Consider the following 10,293-nt stretch of genomic DNA (forward strand, 5'->3'; position numbering starts at 1 on the left):
CTCCGGAGGCGACCATGGCGGTGTAGAGTCCTCCGGGAGATGAATCCCCTCTCCGGCAGGGTGCCGGAGGCGATCTCCTGAATCCCCCGAGATGGGATTGGCGGCGGCGGCGTCTCTGGAAGGTTTTCCGTATCGTGGCTCTCGGTACTGGGGGTTTCGCGACGAAGGCTATTTGTAGGCGGAAGGGCAGGTCAGGGGGCCACACGAGGGGCCCAGACGCCAGGGCCGCGCGGCCAAGACCTGGGCCGCGCCGCCCTGTTGTCTGGCCACCTCGTGGCCCCACTTCGTTAGCTCTCCGGTCTTCTGGAAGCTTCGTGTGAAAATAGGCCCCTGGGCGTTGATTTCGTCCAATTCCGAGAATATTTCCTTACTAGGATTTCTGAAACCAAAAACAACAGAAAACAAAGAATCGGCTCTTCGGCATCTCGTTAATAGGTTAGTGCCGGAAAATGCATAAATATGCCATAAAGTATGCATAAAACATGTAGATATCATCAATAATGTGGCATGGAACATAAGAAATTATCGATACGTCGGAGACGTATCAGTCCCTGGCCCGGTTGACCGGATTCCAGACCGGATTCTTCCGAGTCTGTCTCGACCAGATCTATTCTGGGTCGGTTATTTTTGTATCTTTTCGACCAGAACTCGTCCCGGACGCCTATATAAGTGCCCAGGACGCCCCCCTAGCTGCTTTAGACCACGTTTAAGATAAACCATAGTTCTTAGTTGTTTTCTCTAGCAAAACTATTGAATCCCTACACCATATTGCTTGAATATTGTGTAGATCCTGAAAAAGTCTTGTGTGATCTGCTGTTCCATTGGGAATTAGACGGTTGCAACTTACCGCTTCGTGGTCGGCGGCTACGTGCGCAAGTGTGTGGAGTTGCGAATATCTTGCAGGGTTGAGAGCTGTTGCATTGGCGACAGGGACCAATCGAGAGATCTCGTTGCGTCATACAAGTTATCATCCACTTCATCGTCGTGTTCCTCCGCTGCCATCACCCCGTGATCATCATCACCACCATTGCTTACTGAGAAGATCGGGCCACCCTTATCACACACGCACCATGTGGTTTACCTTCATCTCACCATTGTCGCTCAACCACTGAATATAATATGGATGTGGGTGCGGTAGATACTTCAACTTCAGCTTGGTACACAACTCCTTGCTTGCTAAATTGCGGAAACTCCCGCCATTAATAATGACCTTGCAAGCCTTGTCAGGACCAACCAAAGCCTTTGTTTGAAACAAATTGCAGCACTGAGTAGATGCACTAGGAAATACATTAAGAGCACGCTGAGACACAATAATAGTGCGAGCATCAGACGGATATGCATCTTCACCATCAATGTCATAGTCATCATCTTATGGAGCATTAGGATCAACATCATCTCCAGTATCATACTCATTGTCCTCATTGATAATCATGACTTTGTGGTTAGGACAATCTCTCTTGAAGTGACCTTTGCCACCACATGTATGACAAGCCATATCACGATTGCGCGCAGTAGACATGTTAGAGCCACTCGTACTTGCAGCAGATTCAGCTTCTTTGTGTTTTGCACATTGGAGACCGGTTTGCTAGACGGAGTAGAGTAAGGTGCGGAGCGCGTCGATGGCGCCGACGCCGTAGGTGGGGGCACGCGAGGCGTGAAGCGCCCAGCTCCTGAAGCTCGTCCTTTAATCTTTGCTTTGTCAGCCAACTGTGATTCAGCTTCTCGTTCATGTTGTAGCAACTCATTCATAGTGGTGTAACTGTAATGACGAACAATGGCCTTTGATATCATACTTCAAACCATTGAGAAAACGAGTCATTGTCATCTCAAGGGATTCTTTGACACGGCCATGCTGCATGAGCATCTCCATCTCCATGTAGTATTCATCAACAGTCTTCACACCTTGTCTCAGTAGAGTCAACTTATCAAATATATTGCGCAAATAATTTGTGGGCACAAAACGCTCGGTCATAGCCGCCTTCATAGCACGCCATTTGACAATAGGCTGTTCACCATCTTCTTCGCGAGCACGAACAAATCGATCCCACCAACGCAAAGCATAACCATCAAATTCGGAAGAAGCAAGCTTGATGTTCCTATCTTCAGTGTAATGTGGATGTAAACTCCACAACTTCTCGATCTTGAGCTCCCAAGTGAGGTATTCTTCAACATCAGCTCCTCCTTCAAACTTGGGTATAGAAAACTTGGGCTTACCCAATCCATCTTCCTCATCATGTCCACGACCATTGCGGCCAAGTGGAGCCCAACCTCGAGGACGATTACCACGTGGAGCACCACGAGCATTACGGGCGTCATCTTGAAGCTCAGGATCATCGTCATCTCTTCTTGTTGTTGTTGTGTCAAATTCTCAATGGCTAGGCTCATATCTGCAAGATTGCGTTGTATATCCGTCATTTGATCTTTCATTGTAGTGACGGTCTCACATGTAGTATCCAGCTTCTGGGACATCCCTTGGACCGTTCCCTTAAGCTCATCAATTGGAGTGCGGAATTCACGTCGCATCTCATTACGAAGAGCTTCATACTCCCTCCATGTGATGATATCTGCAGAATTCTTGTTTTCCTGGTTAACAATTTTGTGATCACTAGCAGACATGATTAGTAGGTTAGTGCAGTAAATCAAAAATATATGGTGGTACTCTCACAACTCACTCAAAAACTGATAAGAAAAGGAGATCTTACCGTTCCAAACTAAATTAGTGTTGCTTACCACTTGTAGTAACAACTAGTGCACGGATGTAGCGAAGCGAATATCAAGGGTATAAGAACAAATCACACGACAAAGCAGGATATATGTGGGGCTGTAGGTAGGCTACCTATTTGCACCAATAACAAGCTCTAGCGCTGACCGTAGATAACCAATGATACTCACACAAGGCGATAAATGTGGCAATGCAACTATATGTAGGAAAGGTTGCAATGCACTAGAGAGACGCTAGCAAAGCTCAACAAGACAGGCACAAGATTGCTCAACTACGGGTGCAGTAAAGTAAACTTATGCCTTCACTTGATTCTTCTAGCACTTCACTTTTCTTTTTGTAGTTTTCTTTTTGTATAAAACGCAGCTATGTAGCTCTTTTTTGCTTCTTTTCAATTTTCTGTTTTTTTATATATATGACTGAACTCCTTGATAACACGGCCAACAAGATATGCAAAGCACCAAAACCCTAATGAGCAGCCTGTCGAGCGGTAAAACTAGTCTCTTCTGGGAAAGTTCCTAGTCACTTATATCGATAGGCTGTGTCTATGGTTGGGAACAAGCACACTGTATGCTATGTGGACTCGGAGTAACAAAAACTGAAACTAGATGACAATAGAGACTCAAACCCTAACAATACTAGATGCAAGAAAAAGATACGCAAAAACAACTACGAAAAGCAACTAAAACTCGAAATTAGTGCAATCTAAGGCTATGGCAAACCCTAACCCTATTTTTTTTTTGGCTTTTTCTGGATAGGAAACACTCACAACTCAACTATGGGGTGGATTATGGATGGCTTACCGAGGAAACCCGAGAATCTGATACCAAGATGATAAGGGGTGGCCCGATCTTCTCAGTAAGCAATGGTGGTGATGATGATCACGGGGTGATTGCAGCGGAGGTAACTTGATGAAGTGGATGATAACTTGTATGACGCAACGAGATCTTTCGATTGGTCCCTGTCGCCAATGCAACAGCTCTCAACCCTGCAAGATATTCGCAACTCCACACACTTGCGCACGTACCCGCCGACCACGAAGCGGTAAGTTGCAATCTACTAATTCTCAATGGAACAATAGATCACACAAGACTTTCAGATCTACACAATATCAAACAATATGGTGTAGGGATTCAATAGTTTTGCAAAGCAAACAACTAAGAACTAGGGTTTATCTTAAACGTGGTCTAAAGCAGCTAGGGGGACGTCCTGGGCACTTATATAGGCGTCCGGGACGACCTCAGGTCGAAAAGATACAAAAATAACCGATCCAGAATAGATCTGGTCGAGATAGACTCGGACACGGCCGGTCTGGGGGCCGGTCGACCGGACCTGGGACCGGCTGGTCCGGTTTGGACCGGGCCTGGCGCCGGGTGGCGACCGGATGGAGCGTCCAGGCTTACTGGATACGCCCCGGTTGGCACGAGCGTGGAATCCGGTTTGGACCGGGCGGATCCGGCGTGGGAGCCGGTCGACCGGGTCTGGGACTGGGTGGCCCGGCGGCACGGCCGGTTGGACCGGCCCTGGCGCCGACCTCCTGAACTTCATCTTCTCCTCTCGCGCATGCCTCCCGCTACTCCCTCGCGCGTCCATGGGATGTCTTCAGGTCCAGCTCCATGTCCAGCTTCACGTCCATCGTCTTGTCCAGCTGCTCCTCTCCTCCTCGTGCGATGTTTATCTCCTCTTCATACCAGATGATACATAAGTAACATGATTTAGGCAGTATAAAGTTCTCATCAATCAAAGTATTGTTTAGAAACAAGTTCACCTGTTGTTTAAGTAGCTTCGCACGAGCCCTTGTAATAGGTCCAATCCGAACTTCATTGGACTTGAGCTTCACATCAGGTTCATCTTCATTTGGTAATGACGGAGGTAGTAGTGTGGTAGGGACGTCCTCATCAGCGGCAGGAGGCTGCGAGAAGAGGGGGGAGAAGAGATAATTTTTAGAATAAATTGTGAAAGCCAGGATTTGAACTCGAGACCTAGGGCTCTGATACCATGTAAAGGTTCATGCACTAGCCACTTGAACCAAAAGTCTGAACTGATGGAAAGGTCTAGGCAATCTACTTATACACTTCAACACCCCCTCTCACGTGTGACGGGAAGACGAGAAGACAAGTCAACACGTGTAGAGAGGCAAAGAGGCAGCGGGAGGAGGCTGCGAGAAGAGGGGGGGAAGAGATAATTTTTAGAATAAATTGTGAAAGCCAGGATTTGAACTCGAGACCTGGGGCTCTCATACCATGTTAAGCTTCATGCACTAGCCACTTGAACCAAAAGTACGAACTGATGGAATGGGCTAGGCAATCTACTTATACACTTCAACACCCCCTCTCATGTGTGACGGGAAGACGAGAAGACAAGTCAACACGTGTAGAGAGGCAAAGAGGCAGCGGGAGGCCGGGCGCGGTAGGAGGCTACGGGGAATTTAGAATAAATTGTGAAAGCCAGGATTTGAACTCGAGACCTGGGGCTCTGATACCATGTTAAGCAAAAACACAAACGCTATCATAAAGGCTGGATTGGAGGACTAGCAATGGAGGTTCGAGTCTCTGTGATGTTGAGGGACTTGCTTCGTATTCTGGGTTCGCAGCAGCAGTATGCAAGTGGGGGCGGCAGCACAGGTAAAGTTCAGAGCCTAACCTTTCAGGGTGAAAATCCAATATCTGGCTTTATTGGTTGTGCTTAACAATGACCGTTTTGAAGGCATTGTTTTGAGAGTGGGACTATCTTCAAGGTGAAAATCAAAGGTCTTTTGATCGAGCGTAGACAATGCTTGTGCACTGTTCCCTTTTTGGAGGCGTCGCTTTTGGAGAGCCTGGAGTTCAGGTGTTATCTTAGTGATGGATGTATTGTTGCTGCTACGGCTGGAATACCGTAGCGGGACTTTTTTTTTTAGCTGTGTGCATTTGTACTAACGTTAGGGTATTGCGTTGTTGCAGAGGCTGGATATAATTGGTATCTCTCGATATTAATATATTCCTTTTACCCAAAAAAAAGCCACAACCGCCATCAGCCTTGCAACTTGGAAGTTACTAGTACGCAACACAGCGTATACATAGGAACACACTAGACAGGCAGATCCACATAAATAGAAACATTGTGGCGGCATGGTGCAGGAGTCATAGCTTAACAATAGCCACTTATTCAATTCCAGATGCAAATTAAGTTGCCGATCGACGAGCGACCAGCTTAGTTGGCTGCCGGAGAATGGGGCGGCGGCTTTGGCTTCACACACTGGTTCTGGCGTTGCTAGGTTGAGTAACGAGTGGTATTTACAGCTGAGCTGAGCCATCCAATGTCGGACGTGTGTCCATCCAACGTCACAGCTTTCATCGAAGCATGTAACTTTTGCCCCTACAAGGCAATGCACCAAATCGATGATCAGCATGGATCCCATGCATCAGACTGGAAAATACCAACGATCTGAACGATCGACACGAACGCATGTGCGAAAGATCGAAGGACACCCGACACAAACGAGTGGGACTGTACGCTAGCTCTTCATCGCTAGGATACCATAATCCGGACCATTTTGTAGCTTTGTTGTTCCTCTAAATGATTTTGCTTTGCACTCGTAGCTATATGTGCCACAGCTCACTAAAATGATACGGTTCGCTTATCTGTTTCTGTATCCGCTCAACTTTATTTTCCACTAGTGGCTGGGGCGCCCCATGGCGCCTCATCACCAGTTAGTAGCGACCCAATTTCAGTCTGTGTTTTATTTTTTGTCTTTTCACCTGCTAACCTTTCTTTCTACATTGAAGCCTATCCGCTATCCAAACTCTATTTTACATGACCAACCAAGCGAAGAACTTGCACTTTGAAGACGCCTAAACTTTTCAAACCGTAGAATTTATGGAGGTTGAGACAAGGCCTTCGAATTGCATCTTATAGGCCGAGGAGGCGGAATATTTCCCATCATTAGTGGACTTCCAAGTAATGGTGTCCGGAACATCATGAGGTAGGTGCACATCTTGAAGGAGACCCCAAAGGTTGACAAATTCCTCAATGTGAGGCACCCCAAACTCGTGAGAGATCTTGATTTGATTGACCCAAAAGTTGTTATGGAGAGCATTCCGGACATTGCAATTCTTCTTCTTGGACATTGTAAACATCAAGGGCGCCAAATCACATGGGCAAAGTCCTCCAAGCCAAGGAGAGGTCCAAAACTTCGCTTTTTCACGGTTTCCTATATTGACAAAAGTAGCGGCCGCAAAAAGTGCCCGGTCCTCCGTATTGCATGGATTACCAAGACCGATCCAAGATTTCGAATCATCGGTCCACTCAAGCCATAACCATCTTAGCCTTAGAGTGGCGGCAAACTTCTCTAGGTGCAAGATACCAAGGCCACCAAGCTTGGTAGGATGGCAAACTTTGTCCCAATTAACTTTGCACTTGCCCCCCGTCACTTTGTCTTTGCCCGCCCAAAGAAAATTCCGGAGAAGAGCCATGATGCTATGGGTGACCCCCTTTGGAAGGTCGATGGAGGTGATGTGATGGATTGTTTGGGAAGTAAGGACGGAGCGTACCAACACTCTTCTACCGGCCATGTTCACATTCTTCCAATTTCCGGCGGCAAACTTTCTGGCGATTTTATCTTGTAAGTATTGAAGGTCTCCACGTTTGATCCTATAAACCGACAAAGGTAAGCCCAAGTATCTCATAGGGAAGGATGTTCTCGTAGCCGGGAAAGGTTGAAGGATGTCCTCAAGGTCGAGACCGTCGCATTGGATCGGGGCTACGAGGCTTTTTTGGGGGTTGGCCTCTAAACCGGTCACTTCACCAAAGGTAGCAAGAATTGAAGCGAGGCAAGTGATATCCTCTTTTATTTGGGCCACAAAAATCGCCGCATCGTCGGCATACAAGGAGGTGCGCGCAACCGTAGCTCTTCCAATTAGGGAGTGCAACCTTCCTTGGTTGGTAGCTTTTGCAAGGATATGGTTGATCGGATCAATTGCCAACACAAAGAGGAGAGGGGACAACGGATCGCCTTGCCGTAGGCCACGGCCGTGCTTAATGGGGTCACAAGGCACGCCATTGAGGAGGATTCTCGAAGTAGAGGTGGAGAGCAGTGCCCAAATCCAATCCAGGAATTTTCTCGGGAAGCCACAATGCTGGAGAAGATCCATGAGGTAGTCCCATCTCACCGAGTCGAAAGCCTTTTTGATGTCAAGCTTGAAGAGGAGGCAAGGTGTTTTGGAGCGATGAAATTTGCGAGCAAGGTTCCTCACATACATGTAATTATCGTGGATGCTCCGTTTTTTGATGAATGCGCTTTGGGCATTGGACACAAGCGAGTCCATATGAGGCGCAAGCCTAGCGGCCATCATCTTTGCAATATACTTGGCAATGGCATGGATAAGGCTTATAGGTCCATAGTCCGATATGTCTTCGGCACCGTCTTTCTTTGGGATTAGAGAAATATTCGAGGAGTTGATCCAATGGAGATGCGCGGCCCGAAGGGTGTGGAAGCTATGCAAGACATGCATGATCTCCGGCTTGACAATGCCCCAACAAGCCTTGTAGAAAGCACCGGTGAAGACATTGGGCCCCGGTGCTTTGTCACTAGCGGAACCAAAAAATAGCACCTTTAAACTCCTCCTCCGAGAAGTCACCGGCGATATCGTCAAGATCGCAATCCGACACCGGTATGTTGCTCCAATTTATGTTACTATTGCGGCGAGCTCCTCTTCCCATGATGGAGGCGAAGTGGTTTTGGATTATTGCTTTCTTGTGGTGATGATTGACAATCCAACCATTGTTATGCTTGAGTCTAGGGATAAAAAAAAATCGACGTCGGGAGTTAACCCATATGTGGAAGTATCTTGTGTTGGCATCTCCCTCTTTAAGATTAGAGATTCTAGAGGCTTGTCTCTTCCTTGCTCTCACGGCCACGGCCATACTAATTAATTTCCGTTTCAATCTTCTTCTAAGGTCAAGCTCCTCGAGGTGGAGCACTCTTGATTCTTGAGCAATATCAAGTCTCAAGATAACATTTAGCGCCATGTGGAGTTGGACTTTGGACGCCGGAAAGAGCCTTTTGCTCCATTGTCGAAGTCTTTGAGAGACACGCTTGAGCTTATGGTAGAGAAGTTGACAAGGCTCAAAATGGGGGAAGTTCTCATTCCAAGCCCCAAGCACCACTTCCATGAATCCGGGCATTTTAATCCAAAAGTTTTCGAACCGGACGGTTTTGGGGCGCTTTGGACCGGCTTCACTTGCAAGGAGTAGAGGGCAATGGTCGGATAGCGACGAGGAGAGTGCATGAAGGATGTGGGATGGGAAGTGGATGTCCCAATCCTCATTGCAAAAGAAGGTGTCGAGCTTGCTCATGGTAGGATCTCTTTGCTCGTTGCTCCAAGTGAACTTTCTATTTTGGAGATGAATCTCCTTGAGCTCACATAAGTAGAGGGCGTCACGGAATTGGGTCATCCTAGTGCGGTTCGCATTTGTTCTATTCTTATCACATGCCCGATAAATTTGATTGAAGTCGCCCGTAACGATCCACTTTACGCCCGCGATCGGCTTTTCCTTAAGGAGCTCTTGGTAGAAGGCGGCTTTCAAATTATATCTCGTTGGCCCATAGACATTGGTTATCTTGAAGGAGGTGCTAGAATGCACAATTGTAACCAAGCCGGAGATGAACAATTGTCCCGTTGTGATATTTGTGACGTTGACAACATTAGTATTCCACAAAAGAAGGATACCACCTGTAGTGCCATCAGCAGGCCGTTGGGCATAGCCTTTTAGACGAAGCTTAGACCCTTGGATGCAAAGAATGTTACATGTAGAGGCCGAAATAATCTCATTGATCGTGTCATGGCGATCTGGATCATTGAGACCGCGAGTGTTCCATGTATTATATTGAGCAACATATCTGGGTCAATCATTATCAACTGGGAAGCTCTCATGCAGCATGGACACAGTTCCAACCAGGGATAGAAGCAAACGGTTCGAATTAAACAGGTAGTAGCAGTAGCAGCGAGCATAACAGGGTTGCTAGGTCATGATCATCATGCAGCCCACAGGACTAGTAGCAACAGAAGGTTCTAACATAGGGAATAGTAAGCTCTTTAGATAACGTTGAGCAGATGATCGCATCAGGCAATCAGGTCATCAGCCGCAGCAGCTTCATCAGCGTTGAGGCTCATCGCACCTTCACCACCATGCTCCAGGAGTGCATCTTCCACCGATGTGAGGCACGCAGCGCCGCCACCGCGATCTGAGGCAGACGCCCGTTGTACAGCTTGACGTACCTATCGATGGCGTCTTGCGTGGCAGCTTCGTCCTCGCCCACAATCCCCAGGCGCCTGCAAAGAAGTTCTTCCGCCATCTGGGCCACCGGAGCCACCCTTCCCTTGGCATGTAGCCTGGGGCTGCTACGAATGGAAGGGAAAGCCATGGCCCCGGCCAGCGTCTTCCTCCTAGTGGTTGGAGGCCTTGGAGGGGTTGACGTAGGCGCCTGAAGCAGCGGAGAGGGTAGCTGCTGGAACAGGGGTGTGGGTAGACACTCCAGCTCCTCCCCAAAGAGGCTGGCACCAGGAGGTGGAGTAGCAGGGCATGACGGGCTT

Source organism: Lolium perenne, chromosome 7 (genome assembly GCF_019359855.2).
Source record: "Lolium perenne isolate Kyuss_39 chromosome 7, Kyuss_2.0, whole genome shotgun sequence".
NCBI lineage: Eukaryota > Viridiplantae > Streptophyta > Magnoliopsida > Poales > Poaceae > Lolium > Lolium perenne.